Genomic DNA, 19,239 nt, shown 5'->3' with positions numbered 1-19,239 from the left:
GGTAGCATTTTATTTTGCCTCACATTAATGCATGACCTTTATTCAGTTACAAAATATATAGGAAAGAATTACATTTGGGCACCATTGGTTTGAATGAAATCTGTTTCCTGTCACAAATTTGGAAGATTTCCTTTTTGAAGACTATATTGCAGAGAAACTTCCTGGCAATGACATCCAACTCTGAGAATAAAATGGTCTCCAACCAATGTAGTTACCTCTCTTCTGCTGTATGTGCCAGCAAAGGTTCAGTTTCTTAGCTGATATAAAGTATAAATGTTGGATACTCTCTTTTATAAATCCAGATACTTAATTTGAATTTAGACAGTTTTTGTTGCCAAATGGTAAAATGCTGAGAAGATTTTTGAAAACAGGATACAGTGGGTTGGTTTTGTTGTGGGAACTGATTCCATTTGTGGAAATGAGAGGTAGGTCAAAGGAGGTGCCCTCCTTTGTGCACCCCCAAAGCTGTCTAGGAGAGTGGTCTAAGAAAACCTGAGACTGTTTCTAGCAATACAGAGATGGGAAGAAATTTCAATCACACTCCCTTTTAACTATTTGTGTTATGGTGGATGCAAACTATAATACAGTATTATAGTATAGTATTTTACAATATATAAACCATGTTATTTCTGACACAAATAATTTGTCAATAATAGTAGCACCTTGTGGCACTTTTTACAGGCACAAACTGACAACTGTTGTTAGGTTTTTAGCCTACTATTCTGTAAAGTCATCTAAGCAATAATTATGCTGGCATTTATAACAATATGCTTATTGTGGTATAAGCTTTTCTTATCTAAAATTGACCTCATCAGATGCCTTCTATCATAACATAATCATGCATATGATTATAAAGGCATGGCAGTGTTTGTAAGAGTATACTTTCCCACCAAAACCTTCTCTTTCTAATATAACGTAGTGTGACCTATACGGGCATTGCAGCTAGCGATACACACAAGTAGGAAGTTGTTGACCTGTAACATCTCTAAATATGTTGTTCTTTTCACTAAAAGAGTCCTTGCTGATCTGCTATCAGAAAATAGTGAGCTGCTGTGTTTAAGCACTCTAAATTTCATGCCCTTCCTACCATTAAAGTGAAAGCACATAATGAGAAGAGCATTCTTCAACAAGGTTATAAAATGCTAGTAGTGCCAATTGCTTTTTAAATGTAATCCAGTTCTTCCATAAAATCTTTCAAAATTCAGGTTTGGCTTTACCCAAACAACAACAAAGCCCCTGGCCCCCCCAAAGGTGATTCATTCCCAAAATGACCTTGGGTTGATTGATCCATATGATCAATATGCAACATTCTAGAAATTAATCTAATCGCCCAATATACTCTTCTGTATTACAATTGCTTAATACATGTGTTTGAAGTCTGAGCACAGTTCTCCAAAGCTGGAACTCAGGACCAATCACTGTCCTTTTGTTTAGCTGATTGCATCTAATTCTTCCAAGTTGGAAACGTTATTGGTATAAGGCCTTTCAGTGCCATTAGCATGCACTACACAGAATGCTACCCAATCTTGCCTTTCAGTGTGCTGTCCATGGTAAAATGCTGCTAAGTGAAGCAGAGAAATGTTCCTGGACAAGACAAGAAATGAAATCATTCTCCATGAACTAGCTATGATTTATGACATAACCATGGCTTTATGATTCACTTCTTTCCTTAACAAGTGTAGCCATCTATTAAAAGGAGACTTTTCAGGCCTTTGACCTTACACCTGTTATCCCGACACTGATTTTGTTTTAAAATGGACAAACATGCCTATGAGATTAAGTGAGAAATTCACATCGCTGCCCAAAGCTTGTTAATCAATATCACTAATCCATCAAACATTCCAAGGAGGAATGATGTGCTTTTGTTGCTTTCTCCTAAAAAGGAAGTGTGAATAGAAATAGAAACGAATAAGGTGCATGTAGAAACATTCAAAAAGTTGTTGCTATGTACAACCCACACCTTGGCTGATTTTGTTATTTAGCAATCTTTGCATGCCTGTGCTCACTGGATGCGACTTTGGATATTTGCTGGCTCTCTGTTTGCATTGTCACACTGCCTCTCTTCCTGCTACACTGTAACCTGCAGCTGTTTTCTCTTTCATCCCTTTGTGTCCTCCATTACATCATCTGTTTGATTAAGCACAAGTAATTTGTAATAAAGCTACTTTTCTTTATTTCATAAACAAAACTAACAATTTATTGCAAAATATGAGGTAGTAGTGTATACAATGGGCCCTTGTTATCTGCTGGGGTTTGGTACCAGGAACCCCCGTGGATAACAAAATCCATGGATACTCAAGTCCCATTAAATATAATGGCATAGCAAAATGGTGTCCCTTATAAAAATGGAAAATCAAGGTTTGCTATCTGGAATTTATAATATTTTGAATATTTTCAATCAGTGGATCCTTGAATCCATGGATAAAAAAATCAGTGGATAAAAAATCCGTGGATAATGAAGGCTGACAGTATTTCTTAGCAGAGTAATCAGATCAGTAAGGCAGAAGCTAAACAACAGTCTTACACACACACCTACACAGGGAGGGTCTAGCAGAGAAAAGAAATAAACAGATTTATTTTCTCTACTAGACTCTCTTTGTGTAGGTGTGTGTGTAGACTGTTTGTTGTTCAACTTCTGCCTTACTGATTTGATTACTCTGCTAGATCAAAACTATATCAATAGATCAAAACTAGGGGACTAAATACATAAAAAAGTAGTACATATAGATTTTATTATAACTACTCCATTAAAGAAGTCTGTCCTGAATCAATTCTTCTGGTAGAACTTGAGAATATTGTGAGAAGAAGAGAAATACATTATAACATCCAAAACAATGACCAGTCACATTACCGTTTAATCCTTAGAACAAAAATCTTTACTTCCATTTTACTAGTTTTCCTGTTATCTAGCACTTGATGATGGCTGTGTTGAATAGAACTGTGTTGTATAGCACTTTGATCCTCCAGATGTTTTGGACTTTATCTCCCAGAATTCCTGCCAATTGGCCAAGCTTGCTGGGCTTCAGGGAGCTGAAGTGCAAAACACCTGGAGGATCAGAATTTGGAAACCACTGCCATAGAACAATACAATAGAATTGTTGGACATCACCATTTGTTTTATATTGAACAGAACAAGAACATTACACTCTTATATCTGATATACTCCCTGTGCCACAATTCTACTTTACAAGTGATCTGGGGAGTGAATGTGTGTCAAGAATGGTGAGAATTAGAACTGGCAGTCCATGGAAATGTGTGCTTCTTTACATGGAAATATGTGCTTCTGTACATGGTAAGCCACCAATGATATGGGTTACAACATTCCTTATGTGGTAAAGTGTTTCTATGTTCCACATGAACTTCAACTACACAGTTGGATGGAACCATGGCAATTGAAGTGGAATCGTAGAACTATAATTCTGTAGAGCACTAGGAGAGATAATTTTAAACATTCTTGCTGCAAACAACTGGATTGAAGTCTGAATGGAAAACTTTCTTTCTTTCTTTCTTTCTTTCTTTCTTTCTTTCTTTCTTTACAAGTAATTTTATTTCCCTTTTGGATGAATAACACCATATCCATGCAATGTACTATTCTTCCTCAAGCCAAAATACAGTACTGCAAACACATACAAAACCACAAAATACCTACATGTATGCATACATATACTCATTTCTGTCACTATTTCGGATTTTTATATGTTTTTATTTAAGATGGGTGGGATCAGTATTCTACCACTGAATTTCTTTATGAAATGGTTTAAAGCAAATGGCCATAATGCAGTGCACAGTAACACACATGCATAAATGTCTACTGAGTTATGGCCCATTTTACTTTGCCATACGCCTTGAAAATAAAATTGTAGCAAATCATAATGAGCTTTCAAAATAAATATGAAGTTTTTCCATTGATTTCATTGGTGATTGGGTGAGATTCATCACAACTAATATGTATATTCTCTGCATCACATATTTGTCTGGAATAATATACTTTCACTCATCAGCGATTTGAGAGTGATTTTACATGAGGCATCAAGACTGATGCAGAAGGGATGAAACTTCAAAAATTAGCATAAGCACTGTCAACCTGCTGTCTTGTGATTTAGTGCCTTTCCCCTGAAATTTCATTTTATTACTGTCAGTATTTTCTTTTGATTCCCACCACCATGGCATTATTTTCTCATGGAAGACTGACTCCATATAAACACAAATGTTCAGTAACGTCAATGATGAAGGGCTCATATGGTAACTACCCTTCCTCTGTCAAGTTATTTTCTTGAGGTTCATTTTCTTTACATTTGGTTACATTTTCTTTATAGCACACAATATGGAATGAGGAGGTCATTTTTCTTTGTATCCAACAGTCTTCCAGGAAAAGACACAGAGACAATTCACACATTAATCAGAATAAGACAGTACATTGAGCTGACAAAATTCTGGGCTGTAGACTTCAGACTGGAACTGCCAGGAGTGACACATATTTCAAATCTCCCCACAGGTAGTAAATTAGGGAGAAAAGTAAGTGTCTCTAAATAGGGAATGTGACTTATGCTGGTATGCCTTGCTCAGGGCTGTGCTGTTGGTAGAGAGTCTGTGCATCAGCAGAGCTCGGAAGTCACTAGTTGTTTGCAAGTAATCCCCCCCCACACACACACACAGAACTTAATCATAACCAAATTACATCATGATTATGACATAGCAAGGGATAATGCCCCTCTTTTTATTTTTATTTTATAGCTCTTTTTTATTTTGGTACAACTCTGTTGTAGTTGCTTGCAGAGTTACAGGAGTTTGTGTGTTTACTGCTTGCATGTATTTTCTACCACAGGCCACCATCCCATAGCATTCTGGTATTTCTTTTAAAAACTAATTAAAGTAACCTGGGAAGGCCAGCTATGAAAGAATTCACCAAGAGCCTAAAGAATAAAGATATACAACTGAGCACTAAAGCCAAAATTATCCAAACCGTTGTATTCCCCATCACCATGAAGAGATGTGAGAGCTAAGCAGTGAAGAAAGGGACAGAAAGAAAATCAACTCATTTGAGATGTGGTGCTGGAAAATAGTGCTGTGGATACTGTAGACATCCAAAAAGACAAACCAATGGGTACTTGAACAGATCAGACCTGACGTCTCCCTGGAGGTCAAGATGATCACATCGAGGCTGTTGTACTTTGGTCACATCAAGAAAAGGCATTGTCATTGGAAAATATAATAATGCTAAATAAGGTAGAGGGTAGCGGAAAGAGAGGAAGGCCACACAGCAGATGGATAAACTCAATCAGGTAGGACATGGGCCTGAGTTTGTAGGACCTGAACAGAGCAAGTAGGATAGCAGGGCTTGGGGATGTTTAATCTACAGGATCTCCATGGTTCAAGGTCAACTTGAGTTGTTAACAATAGTTAACAACTTGCAGCTGTTAACTTGCAGTTAACTTGTAGTTAACAACAACAATTCTAGTTACTTTTGAATAACAAGAATGTAAGAATTTCTTCCTTACAGTTTACAACTCTAATGATAACATAGACCCAGTACAGATCGCCGCTTCGTGGCAGCCTGGGGCCAGTTCTAGGGTTCCAGAGCAGACAGCATCCGCATGCTCCAGAAACCTACCATGTATGGATGGCATCATCTTTACACAGCGCCGTCCATACGGGGCGCATGTGCATGACGCAAGCGTGGCACTGCATTTTCACCTCAGGACACTGTGCTTACATCACGGATGCATGACAGGCGCAGTCATGGTATGCTGAGCATAATACAAAAAGAACACGCTTTCAGCAGGTTCTTTTTACTGTGGAGGAACGCTGTACGGTTTGGCTGCTGCAGCGTCCCTCGACAGCAGAAAGGAGTGGGTGCAGACCGTCCTTTCAGGGCGGTCTGTACGGCCCCTAGGTATGTTTGCAGTGCTTTAAAGTGTATGAGTAACCACTTGTTCTTTTCCAGAGTAACTTTCCAAGCTCTGTACTTAGTAAATAGATGTATGTATTCCAAGCAACATGCTATATATATTCTCAGCATGGCATATCATTTTATTAATTTTCCCCAGATTTTGTCTGGATGTTTTTAAACTCTATAGTATACTTTTAATATTTTGCAGTACTTACATGTTCCTTTCTGAGAGCACATCATCACAATGTCTAAAAATATGATATATCTGAAAAAAGAAAGAGATTTTTAGATGGAATTAATAAATAAGAGAAATACTGACTTAAAATTCTTGCACTGGAATAGAAACAATTTGGAAGAATTCTGTTGATGTAAATTGATGAAGGCACCAAATCTTGTCTGATCTTGGAAGCTAAGCAGGATCAGTTCTGGTTAGTCTTTGGATGAGAGATCACCAATGAATACCAGGTGCTGTAGGCTGGATTTCAGAGGAAGAAACTAGCAAAACCAACTCGGAATATTCATTATTATTATTATTATTATTATTATTATTATTATTATTATTATTATTATGCTTTATTTATATAGCGCTGTAGATTTACACAGTGCTGTACATACAGACAATAAAATGGATAAAGTAAACCTGCCCATGGTGTACAATTTGCCAAAGAAAACCCTTTAGAATTCATGTGGCCATCATAAATTGACGGGTGACTTGAAAGTGTTCACACATATAGATTTTGGATATTTTTGTAATCTGGAGGAAAAAAAACAGAGAGGAGGAATGTGATGATGTGTTAGAAAGAACTGCTGTCATGAACACTTTCTACAGATGAGATGTTAAAAGATCTACTTCAGTGCTTATAGCATGATTGGATGGTGGTCTTTGCCTGAATTTTATGTCAGACTGAAAAGTACATGCAAGCAATAAGAGATGGATGCATTCTCACTAAACCAGTCTCAATATCTAAAATAATCTCTCTTCCAGCTATATTAAAAACAGTGCAACATTTGCAATGATGTTAGAGAAATATTCATGGTGACCACAGAGCTGTTCTAGTTCTAGCCCTTAGGTATGAATTAAACAGTCTGATGTTGCTACAGTAACATTGCTTTTATTCCATGCTTGAAATTCAAGAACTCAGTGTTCTTGAATTGAGAAATTCCTGTGGTAGGAAAGTCTACAAGAAACACTGGTCTCTGTGACTTCCTTTCAGCTCAAAAATAAAGACTACTCTTTCATCTTGAAATAGGGAGACATTTCAGAGAACTAGGGACATGGAATGACAGCCTCCTCTATGATATTGCCATCTATCTATCTATCTATCTATCTATCTGGGAAAAGGCAGGCTAAAAGGGCCCGATTTAGTCTAGGAAAACATAGCAGATTTTGAGTATATTGCAAGAAACATCAAAGAGCAGTCCAATGTTGAAATCCCAACCAGATGGTAAACAGGATGCTTATCATCCAGTAAGAGAAGGTGAGAGAATCAGAGATGTAGACTTGAGCTGATTGACTTGGACTCATGTTGGACTCTAGTTACTTTAATGATTTGAACTGGATTTGATTCAGCAATAAACGATGCACTGACTTGACTAGACTAATAATTTGTATATTTTTAGTCATCATCTTTCTGGCCTTGGTTCAGTAATATCTTACCAGATTTTAAATATCTTTCCAGTCTATGGATCATCTTCTCATGCCTCCAATAAATAACCCGTCTTTCCAACCATGCCAGTTATCACTCCTTTTCCCACCTTGCCACCACAGTGCCTCAGCCAGATTTTAAACACCTTCCCAGCCCTAGCTCAGCTCCCCACTCCTCTTCCTCCCAAGCCTTCCCTCAATCCCTGGAGAAAGGATGGATTGGGAGGATGAGGAGTTGGAGGATTAGAGAATGATTGGGAGGAACAATGAAGATGAAACCAGTGCATTCAAACAAAAGATTGTATCAGAACTTCACCAGTTCTGTACTTAAGGCCCGGTACACACCGCCAGGAAGAGGTGTCTTGGAGGTGATAGTAGGGCTCGGGAGCATGCATCAACTGCACGCTCCTGAACCCTACTACGCACTGGCAGCACCACTATTGCGCGGCACCACCCACACAGGGGGCGGGTTGATGACATGTGGGCGTCTTAGCGCCCACACATCTATTCCAGGGAGTGGCATAATAAGGGCTGTGATGCAGCTCATAGAATCATAGAGTTTGAAGAGACCACAAGGGCCATCCAGTCCAATCCCCTGCCATACAGGAAATCTAAATCAAAGCATCCCCAACAGATGGTCATCCAGCCTCTGTTTAAAGATCTCTAAGGAAGGAGACTCAACTACACTCCTAGGGAGTTTGTTCCACTGTCGAACAGCCCTTACTCTCAGGAAGTTCCTCTTAATGTTGAGGTGGAATCTTATGACATCGCAAAAAGGAGCCGCTCAAGGCGGCTACTTTTTTGCTATGCAGTGGTGCCTCGCCATTTGGTTGCCGTGGCAATGCTACGCAGCAAAAAGGGGTGGCATTTTCCCACCCATATGTACTGTCCCATACTTAATCAGATTCAACCAAGGTCTCAGTCTTTGGTCAGTGAAGGAACTAACCATGAGGCTGGGGGCAAATCTTTTTGGGAAAAAAAGTTTTTCTAAAATACAATTTTAATAAATTTGATTATTAGCACAGCTTTGTTTAAGTAATGTCTGAGCTCGCCTTTGAATGTTTTTAACCTAACTTTGGCGCTTTACAGACCGCCCAAAAAGGACGGTCTGCTGGTGCCTCCGTTTCCGCCTCCAGGAAGTCTCAGCCTCCAAATGGGGAGGGTTCCCGGCAGTGGAAAAAGAAGCCACAAAGCAGCTTCTTTTTGCGGTGCAATAATGATGCCGCAAGGCGCCAATGGCGCACTTTGGGCATCATTTCTGCACCGTGACATGCGGACACTAAGAGTTCGCAACATCAAAATGGCAGCGCCCATGTCTTTAGGGCGTCACCATTTTGTACATACTAAGTACCTACTAGGGTTAGGGCGTCCGGAAGGGACGCCCTTTCGTAACCCTAGTATGTACCTAGTACGTACTTTTTGCCCGTGTGGAACGGGGCAGCGTGCACATCTTGATTTTCTAGCCATTAAAACTCCATCCCTGCATCTCCTTTTTTATTCTGTTCAAGTTGGTTCCCAAACTTGAGGCTCAACTTGAGTCTTGAGTTGAAAGTATCTTGAACTTGAGGACTTGAGAGACTTGAATTGAAGGTAGAGGCTTGAGACTTGACTTGACACTTGGAGTAAAAGACTTGAATACATTACTGGAAAGATTCATAAATGCACAGAGCCATTGTGCATATTGTATAATGAAAAAGAAGGCATTACCTGCATTCTGATGAATGTTATTTGAAGGAGAGTATATCCAATATTTTGGGTATGATGACCACCTCTGGTTGTGAAACAGAATATAAACAGCAGATAAAGAATTCCTTTGGAGGGTGGAATGGCATCACAACCAGTGGTGATCCCATGTCTTTGCTCTATTGAAACTCTTCTGCAAACTGTGATTGGCCCACACCCTAAAGAAGTTTACACTTTCAGATACAGTTAGATAACAATCTAGCATCTCTGTTTCTACCAGAAAAGATAAAGAGTGAATCCCAAGGAAATGTGTACTAGTAGAAATAATTTTAGATGGAAGTTTTTTTCCAGAAAGTAAAAGCAAAATAGCTGTTCATACTCTAGCTGTTCTTGCACTCAAATGATTTTAAAATTCCCTTCTACACCTAGGGCCGTCATCTCTAATGGGAACTGCTTGGTTGCTATGTGATGAAAATGCTATGGGCCAGACATATCATGAGGCATACCTAGATGAGGTGGTCAATTCAAGAATGGGATGTAGGGAGAAGTAAATGCAAAGACTTCTCAATCCATTGCCAGGCAGAACAGTGAACGGGAGAGTGAGTTTAGCTGTCTCTCAGCCAGAGTGTAGTGTGGACACTAGTCTCTCCTTGCTTCCAAGCCACAAGCCAAGTGGCTTTCCAGAAACCTCTTACTTAGTGCTGCTCCTGTATGGGGGTGTCACTCCTATGGTATGGGGGTAGGTAAGAGGAGAAAGGCAGGCAAATGACATTGACTCCCCCCTGCTGCCCTGTCCTACTTGTTTCTCCTTTGGATGCTTTCACCAGAAACTGTAAGATGCATAGTATTGACAGAGCTGAAAACAGGATTTTTTTTTTTTTTACCAGCCCTGATATTTCTCTTCCAAATTCTCCTCTTCTCTGCAAATCATTGCCATCCTTTCATCTCCAACCTCTTTACCCATCTTCTTCCCCACCTTCCTTTTCATCCATCCCACCATGGAGTCTTGGGGTGGGCAGCTGTGTTGCCAGAATGTTCCTGGGAGCTTCAACATCAAGTGTACCCAGGTTCTGCTGTTGCAGCTGACATTACGTGCCTGCCTTCCCCAAACACATGAAAGTGTGGGGAGGGTCAAGAAGGAAGTCAAGAACAGTGCAACATGGGCCTGTAGTCAGTCTGTTTGACACCACTTCTGTCTCCACTGTTATTTGAACTTTTAACTTGTTCTGTCTCAGAAGAACAGAACAGGGAAAAGGCACTCTAACTGTTACACCACACATCCTTTCTGGTTTACAAAGATGGCAGCTTATTCAATTTAGTTCTGGTTATTTTGCATGATTTGAAAAGCACTCAAGTGATGTACAATAAGAAAAAGTGCTTGATTTATATGCATTTGGTAATGCTATGGAAAGTTTAACCTGGTTTTACTGGTAGCTGAGCTGCAAGTTCCATTATGATGAAAGTCTGAATTTTAACATAAGACATAGGGATTGATCTGAAGTAAAAGGCACCTATATATGTTTTAAGGGTTCTGCTAAGCCATGACATGGACAGAGTTCAGGGACATCCTTATATATGACTCAAGAAAAGTGTATACGATTAAACAAGGCTGGCTTTAACCGCAAGCAGAGGAAGACAGCTGTCTCCGGTTGCAGATTCATGATAACATGAAAAGGTAGTAAATGTTATTAACTTTTTTTTATTATTCTATACATACTGCTAGGAATTTTGCTGCTAAGTCTTGTGGGAGTCTTTCCCTTGGGAGCCAAAATAATTGGCTTTGGGTACTACTGCATACCATGACTTCTGAGGGTAGGGGTGCCATTTGCTGCACAGCCTCACACAGCAAAAAGTCTTGGGCTGCTTTGAGGATTCTGGACTAGATGAGCCTTTGTTTGGATCCAACACTTTTGATATTCTTAAGACCCTGAAATCTTCCTTTCAGACTGAATGATAAAATCATTGAACTGGAAAGGACTTCCAGGATGAACTGCTACATTTACCAGCAACAAGAAAACTGCAAAGAACTGTCCATTTTGGCTGAATCTTTCAAACACTATGATGGCTGCAACTGCCCTGATTGCATTTTGTAGAGAGGCGGGATATAAATAAATGTTGTTGTTGTTGTTGTTGTTATTATTATTATTATTATTATTATTATATGCCCAAGGGAAACCTCACAAGTGGTGAACAGAGTGAAATAGCTTTGTTAAGCAGAGTTGTTGATTGTTTTCCATGTCTGGAAAAGGCTGCTTCAATGAATACAGTCTACATATTTTCTTGACCCTTCTCTTCAGCCAAGTCACATCACTGACTGATTACATTTGATTAGGTGACAGAATCAAGTGAAAGTACCTTCAGACTGTCTCTTTCTGTGCCGTTAAAGCTTTTGGCATAGAAAGCATATATTTTGCAAATCATAATTCATATAGTGTTTGACTTAAATCTTCCCCTCCCACCCGCAATGTGCAAGCAAAAGCATGTCACTGAGTTGGAAGAAGAGATCTTTCAAAGCATCAGAGTGAATAATTGTTTCCTCCTGTGAGTTTCAGTGTTAGTAATATTGATGATGTATCTTACAAGTCACACAGATTACGCTTTATCGCTAGAGAAAACAAAATTACTTTAATATTTTCTGTGGCTTTCACTGCTTTCTGTAAGAAGCATCTTGGGAGCTTATTAAATTCATTAGAATCCTGAAACATGTTTAACAGCATGTCTAAGTGCCCACATTTCTCCTCTCTTTTCTCAATAACTTTTCTTGTTGTTTTGCAAGAGGAACTAAAAAGAAGTAGAAAGATTCCTTGGTAACTATGGTAAAGGTATTGTCCATATAGGCTTGTTTTTTGGTATAAAGATATGCAATAAGGATTTCAGTTAAATATTATAATATATATTATATGAGCAAGCATGGTGTAGTGGTTTGAACACTGGACTAGGACCCTGGAGACCAGAGATCAGCCATGGAAACTCACCTGGTGACCTTGGCTGAGCCACATATTCTCAGCCCCAGACAGCCCCATGATAGCTTCGTCATATGTTCATAGTTGGAAACTACTTGAAGGCCAGCAACAACATATTATATAATATATACAATACATATAATTATTATAGTGTAGTTTAATATATTATAATATCCATATAGACTGAAAAGCTATCTGGGACGCCTTCCTATTTGACTGCAGTTAAAAAATGCTGCTCATCTGCATACACAAATACTAAGATTTCCCCCCTGTTTGGGGGGTGGAATTTTACACCTATGGTTTGGGAAAGTGGTTTCTTTTTAATGTAATACTTTATTACCATGTCACCTCTTTAAGGACTTTAAAGACTCAAATATAACAATCTATTTTTGCAATATCTTGAGGGGATGCTGAGGAGAAGCAGTTCACACTGTAACATTATGTAACATAATAGCCAGGACCCCTATGGCTTACTCAGTGTTATGGTAGATCCAGCATTGCTCCCTGTGCTCGATGACAAGAATGATATCTTCTGTGGAATCTTCTGATATTATTAAAATATGTTATATTGATGAGGACATAGCAATCTGTCTTTGCAGACTGAAATAATTGCAGACAAGCCCAACATGTGATAGATTGTGACAGTGTGACATTTTGCTGATTCTTAGTAGAAGACTCTCCATATGTCATTCTTTCTGAAACCTCAGAGTCAGGATTTGAGTCCAGCAACATCTGGCCTACCTAATAAATTATTTCTCCCAGTTCAGCATTTAATTTGAGATTTCTTCCATTACTATCATTAGTATTAAGATGCAATTCTTGCTCAGTTAGACTAATTAAGGATGTTGTAAACATTTGAGAAGCTTGTTCAGACAAATCTTTTCTTTAAAGCTTTCAAGCTTTGCAAAGGCTCAGGGCAAATACCTTCCTGTCTTCAATCTCTCTGAATACCCCACCTTGTCAATTTCTACCCATTCCTCACTTGTCAGCTCCAACTTGAGAGGGGGAACTTACTCTGGAGAAAGGGCAGACAGAGGAAGAAGTATGGTAGAAATGCTACATCCAGCATTAGTCTCTTGCTGGGAATTCTGGAACTCAAAGTGTTGTCTCATTTTTGTGCAGTACAATATTAATGCATCTCTGAGGCTGAATCCATTGCTAGTACCTTGAAGAATAAAAGAAGATAGAAATGACTTATTTGGATAGGTCTCTATTGATGAAAGGAACCCTAGTGGTGCAGTGGTTAAATGCTGGTACTGCAGCCACAATGTTATGAGTTTGATCCCAGGGGGCTGCAGGTTAGCTTAGCCTTCCATCCTTTTGTGGGTTGATAAAATGAGTACTCATCTTGTTGGGGGTAATTGGCTTATATGTTATAAATCACTTAGAGACTGCTGAGTTCACTATGAAGTGCTATAGAAATGTAAATGATACTGCTATTGCTATCTGAATATAATAGTAGATGGCTATTGCTTAGCCCAGTTGTATAGTCTGCATTAAATAAAAATCCCATCTTTTCTCTTATGCCACCATTAAACTATACAGTTCTTCATTTTAGTGTAAGGCAATGGTTTGATTGTTAGACTATGACTCTGGAGACCAGGATTTGATTCCTTGCTTGGCCATGAAACCCACTGGGGGACCTCAGGCAAGTCACAGGAGATTAGTGCACTGGCTTTCATTTTCGTGCTAGGTGTGGGATGCAAACTCACTGAGATGGACTGTATTGCACAGCTCTGTCCCCTGGCAATACTCATCCCATATGCAATCCGGGCTTCTCCCAGGCCTTTTAAAATATAGGAAAATCCCATTATTTAAAAGCTCCAAGAGAAGCCTGGGTCATGTACAGGATAAGTACTGCCCAGGGATGGAGATGTGTGATACAATCCATCTGGGTGAGTATACATCCTGTGCCTAGCGCAGGAATGAAATCAGTGTGCTAATCTCCAGACTTTCTCAGGCTCAGGGAAAGGCAATGGCAAAACTCCTCTGAACAAATCATGCCATGAAAACCCCATAATAGTTTCACCTTAGGGTTGCCATAAGTTGGAAACGGCTTGAAGGCACACAACAGCAGCAGCAACAACAAGCTGGGTATTAAGGTAAATTCTTACTACTACCAAGGATGCCCACAGGCAACAAATAGTATAATAATGTCTAGTGTTGGTTAGCTAAGCTAACGAGGAAGATCAACAAAGATCAATACGGTATAATAGAACTATAATGTCTATTCCATACAATGCCTTTTCAGATGTTTGGTAAGCATGTGTACACACATGAGAGCTCTTGCCCCATCTCCTTTCTCATTACTTTTGTCACACAAATACTAGAGGTCTCTTTTATCCAGGCAGAAAATTCAGGGTCCTGCCTTATGTGGAGAATCTCCATGGATATCACAGGCTGGGTCTGTTCAGCTACTGTGTTTTTCCATCAATAAAGGTAGGTGGCTAACATACTTCCTTGTTGTGTGTGGAATACACAGGTTTGCTAAATGCATGAATGGAGCTACAGCTTTCTATACACCATTCTTTCTGTTTCCAAAGTTCAAAAGCCAGAGTTTAAAGAGAAATAAAAACCATTGGCTGGAAAACAACAACAACAATTAAGATATAACCACCCCACTCTCACTTGAAATGATCCAGTAAGGACCTGAAATGATCCAGTAAGGCCATGAAATGCTGGTTTTTCCCTCATACCCCCCCCCCCTGTGTGTATAAAAACCAGAGAAAGGAAATGGAATGGAATGGAGTATCCTGGAGCAGGGCATAGCCCCCTGACTGAAACAGTGAATAGGAGTACTCTATATGGCTACCTTTTGTTGCATTTCCCACCTGTCCATTTATGGATTATTTCAACCTAAATGAAAATATATTAGAAATAATTTTGAAGAGGTTGTACCTTTGGCTTCATATATTCCTCTGATGTTTTCTTAAAACAAACCAAACACTGGTGATCTAAAAAAATATAGCTCTTTCATCCTTTTAACTATGGGTGGCAGAGAACAAAATGAACATTGGTTTTTCAGAAGGTTTCTTTTCTTTTTATTTCATTTTTTAAAACTCTTTGAACATCAAGCATTTACCCCCATCCCTTAGTCCTTTAAGTTAGGAACAGACAGAAGATGGTAGCTACTGAAAGCCTAAAATGAACACCTTAGGAGCCAGGAGCTTTATTAGGAGCTGAGGTGATCCATGCCATTAAGATCACTTGTCTTTATGGATAATGGAACAGAGTTTCAGTTTAGAAACTTTTTCTCTTGAGTTTTCTGAACTTTTAAACAGATCTTGGTGGAGTCGAAGGCTTTCATGGCCGGCATCCATAGTTTTCTGTGGGTTTTTTGGGCTATGTGGCCATGTTCTAGAAGAGTTTCTTCCTGACATTTCGCCAGCATCTGTGGTTGGCATTTTCAGAGAATCTTGCCTGGAAAAGTTTGTTACACACACACACACACACACACACACACACACACACACACACACAATGCATTCCCAGGCTCACACAGTATATATATAAAACCAACTTTTTCCAGGCAAGCATTCTCTGAAGATGCCAGCCACAGATGCTGGTGAAACATCAGGAAGAAACTCTTCTAGAACATGGCCACATAGCCCAAAAAACCCACAAAAAACTATATCTTGGTGGATTGCTACTCATTACCTTCTCAGCCATTTGTGAGCTTTTGGTAGGTATTTGGGGTTGGCTTTTATCGGGAAGTGTCTTTCATTGATCCTTGAATTACTCTCCAGTAGCATGCAAGGCCATCCTTGGTTGCTAAATGTATAGGTGTTATTCCAACAGAGTCATCATACGGCTTTCATGGTAAAAGGTATTCAGAAGTGGTTTTCTAGTGTCTCCTCTTGTGTTGTACTAACAAGTGTTAGGGATGGTGTCACTGCCACTTTCTCTGAGAGAACCTTCACCTGTTTTAAGTGGCCATTCCAAATACTCCTGTTGCCCAGTAGCTGCATGACACATTTAGTCCAGTTGCTCAGCAAAATCCTGTCTGATGTGGGAGACCCTATCAGCAACACTGACACCAGGGTTTATTTATTTATTTGTTTGTTTCAATGATTTATATCCCGTCTTTCTCTCACAATGGGATTCATAGTCTCTTGCCTCAAAGGGGCATGCAATCTCACCATCACAGAAGGGTAGTCTCAAGGAAGGTTCATTTTACATTCCCTTGTCATAAAGGGCTTGAACACACAGGCCAGAATAAAATTGCTTCAGGTCACTTTGGAGGTATGCTGTTTAAATGATGCACACATTTTAAGAGGCCAGAAGCTGCACCAAAGCTGCAATTTATTCCTTAGGACTGGAGTGTGGCTTTGGCGTGGCTTCTGGCCTCTTAGGACGCATGCAGCATTTAAACAGCATACCTCCAAAGTGACCCGAAGCAGCATTATTTTGGCCTGTCTGTTTGGGCTCAGAGTTTCCATGGTAAAAGAAATTCAGAAGTTGTTTACTGGTGTCTTCTTCTACACAGTGCAGATAGGCCTCCGGTTTGTGGTGATGGAGGAGACGGAACTCTCCTGAGACATTTAGATTACTAAACTGAGACTGTTGTACACTGGACATGGCTCATTATAAAATGACAACAATAATGCTTGGTAAAGCATCAGGAAAAGAGAAAGACCATATTACAGGGGGATAGACTCAATCAAGGAAGCCACAGCCCTGAGTTTGCAATATCTGAACAGGTTAGCTGATGACCAGAGATCTTATTGGTCTCCCATTCATAGGGTCACCATAAATCAAAGTCAACCTGATGACAGTTAACAACAATATGCCAAATAATCACCCTATCATCTGGATTCAGGGCACAGTCTTCCTTATGCAAGAGACTGAAATTAGTAATTTAGACTTAAATACACCTATAGCTAAGAAAATATAACATCAAGTTTTGTATTGCAATATAGGAGCTATTGCAAAAACTGTTGCTCTTGGGTTTTTTTATATACACTAATAGCACATTTGATATTAGAATTAATGAAATGTAATTCATTTCAAAATGGTAAATGATACTATCTGCCCAACTTGTTCTCAAGGAACATTTCGTATTTAAAGTAAGAAAAACTGGAGCAACACTTATTTTAACAACAATCTTCTGAAAATGCCAATCATTTAGGGTACCATCAGAACAATATAGGTCAGCAAAGAGCTGTGTCAAACACACTGTTAATTACAGGCTGAACTGTTTTGATCATATATCACTGTTTGTTTTTTTTCAGTGGTTTAAGCCAGTAAACACACAACTTGTGAACTGACTTTCTAACCTCCTCCCAAAATCTGGTTCGAAACACGAAAGGGCAAGTTTAGCCTACACTGCAAGTAACATATTGATCTCCTGTCTCTTATTACTAGATTTCTGGAGCTTCTCTACAGAATATGAAAGACCATGCCCTTCATCCTGAAAGACTGGAGATCCTGAAAACAATTATGTGAATCTGTCCCACCAAAATCAATAAAACATATACATATATAACTGGATACAGAACTGATGCTATTCTATAACAATTGTAGAGATGATTTGTGTTACGAAACAGCAATTACTCCCACATCAATACTGGTTATTGAATTTTTCTGTATGTAGATAAAATATGCTTTGGATAGACAACTATCACATCAAATTTCATAATGTGGCTGTACCCACTGCATAAGCATGCACTAAACTGAATGAGCTGATGATAAGTATTTGCAGCAGACTGTTTATTCAGAGGCTTAACATTTATATAACTTTTAAAGCAAATCTAACCAGTACTAAAAATGGTAAAGGATTAGTGAAAGACCTTAGCTCAGTGTCAGCACACATACTTTCCATGTAGATGGTCCCAATGTGCTATCCTGTCTACCAGTATGAGAATGGATGGTAAAATTATGGATCTCTCCCAGTTCATATTGATAAATAGCCAGCCTCAAGGACATGGAGAATAACCTCGTTTATGAAGATTCCACCTGCTGAGCAGCTTGGACTTTTATTTAAAGCATAGCAAGAAATCTCTTACTACCCTTAGTTTCAGCAGAGATATTTATAGCTCTCACTGTGCAACCTCACTGGCAACACTGAGTCCTCCTAGGTAGTCGAGTGCACCTCCTGGAGTGCTTAAATCCCCATTGTAGTCAGTGTTATTTAATGCTAGAATAGCTGAGTTGAATATTCTAATTGCCAGTAGAGCTTTAAATAATGAGCTGGAAAGCTTGGCACTGAAAATCCAAGACAGGCCACAACATGGTCTTTGACTGTGTTCCAGCTGCTCTCAGTAAATCTCCTTTCATTTATAATTTACTGTTTTATAGGTCTTTGCACCAACTAAGAGGGTAAAGTATCGACATTAACTTTAACTGGAGAAAGATCACCAATTCATTCAAGACATAGTAGGTCACTAATCACTATTCGTGCCTTTCATCACCAAGGTACACAGTACCCTCCTGTGCTGGCATATGACTAAGAATGCTGATTTTCTAATTGAATTTTAGCTTGTTTCTTTGGTTAAAAGGATGGCACATGATCCCAACTATAAACGATACTGGTTTAATCAATTATTTTGTTTTTGAACACCATCCACACCAACAAACTGTGACAAAATTCATTGCATTCAAGTTACAGTATTTGGAATACAATTCAAATAGAAGTTGAGTGTTTCATGATCCAATGCTTTGAAACATGCCATAACTTGTAGCACATACAGACCTCCTTTGCCAAGAGAGATTTCTTCATAATTCGTAGCAGGAGGCAAAAGATGCCACATGCAACAGATAGATGGGGTAACAGATGTACCATCTTCACTGAAATGAAAGTAATAAGTTTATAGGATCTGCACATGGAGTTGGCCTTTCTTGTTCCATGAGTCTTTTACTGTCATTAAATCAAATTGACATAGAGCTGCCATCTTGCCTTCTACTTACTGTAATTTTTATTGTGTGTACTACTGAGAGACAGGTGAGATGGACCTGTCTCAGCTTTATCTGCCTGGGAACTTGGTATAACATTAGACCAACAAAGTGTCTCCTCAGATTCTCAGGATCTTGGCAGGCACATATGTGTAGATAGTTTGTCA

The 19,239-nt window shown here is 39.2% G+C and overlaps 1 long non-coding RNA gene across 2 annotated transcripts in view; it reads left to right on the top strand.

The window, feature by feature from the left end:
* Positions 1–19,034, top strand: part of LOC121919646 — a 92,704-nt gene extending 73,670 nt beyond the window's left edge. For both annotated transcript variants that reach the window (XR_006101539.1, XR_006101540.1), the window contains one exon: positions 17,546–19,034. This is a non-coding gene — a long non-coding RNA (uncharacterized LOC121919646). The remainder of the gene's footprint in view (positions 1–17,545) is intronic.
* The last annotated feature ends 205 nt before the right edge of the window (positions 19,035–19,239 follow it).

The sequence above is a fragment of the Sceloporus undulatus genome, chromosome 1 (genome assembly GCF_019175285.1).
Source record: "Sceloporus undulatus isolate JIND9_A2432 ecotype Alabama chromosome 1, SceUnd_v1.1, whole genome shotgun sequence".
Lineage (NCBI taxonomy): Eukaryota > Metazoa > Chordata > Lepidosauria > Squamata > Phrynosomatidae > Sceloporus > Sceloporus undulatus.
The sequence above is the reverse complement of the archived record's forward strand: the minus strand, read 5'-3'. Positions and strand labels throughout refer to the sequence as shown.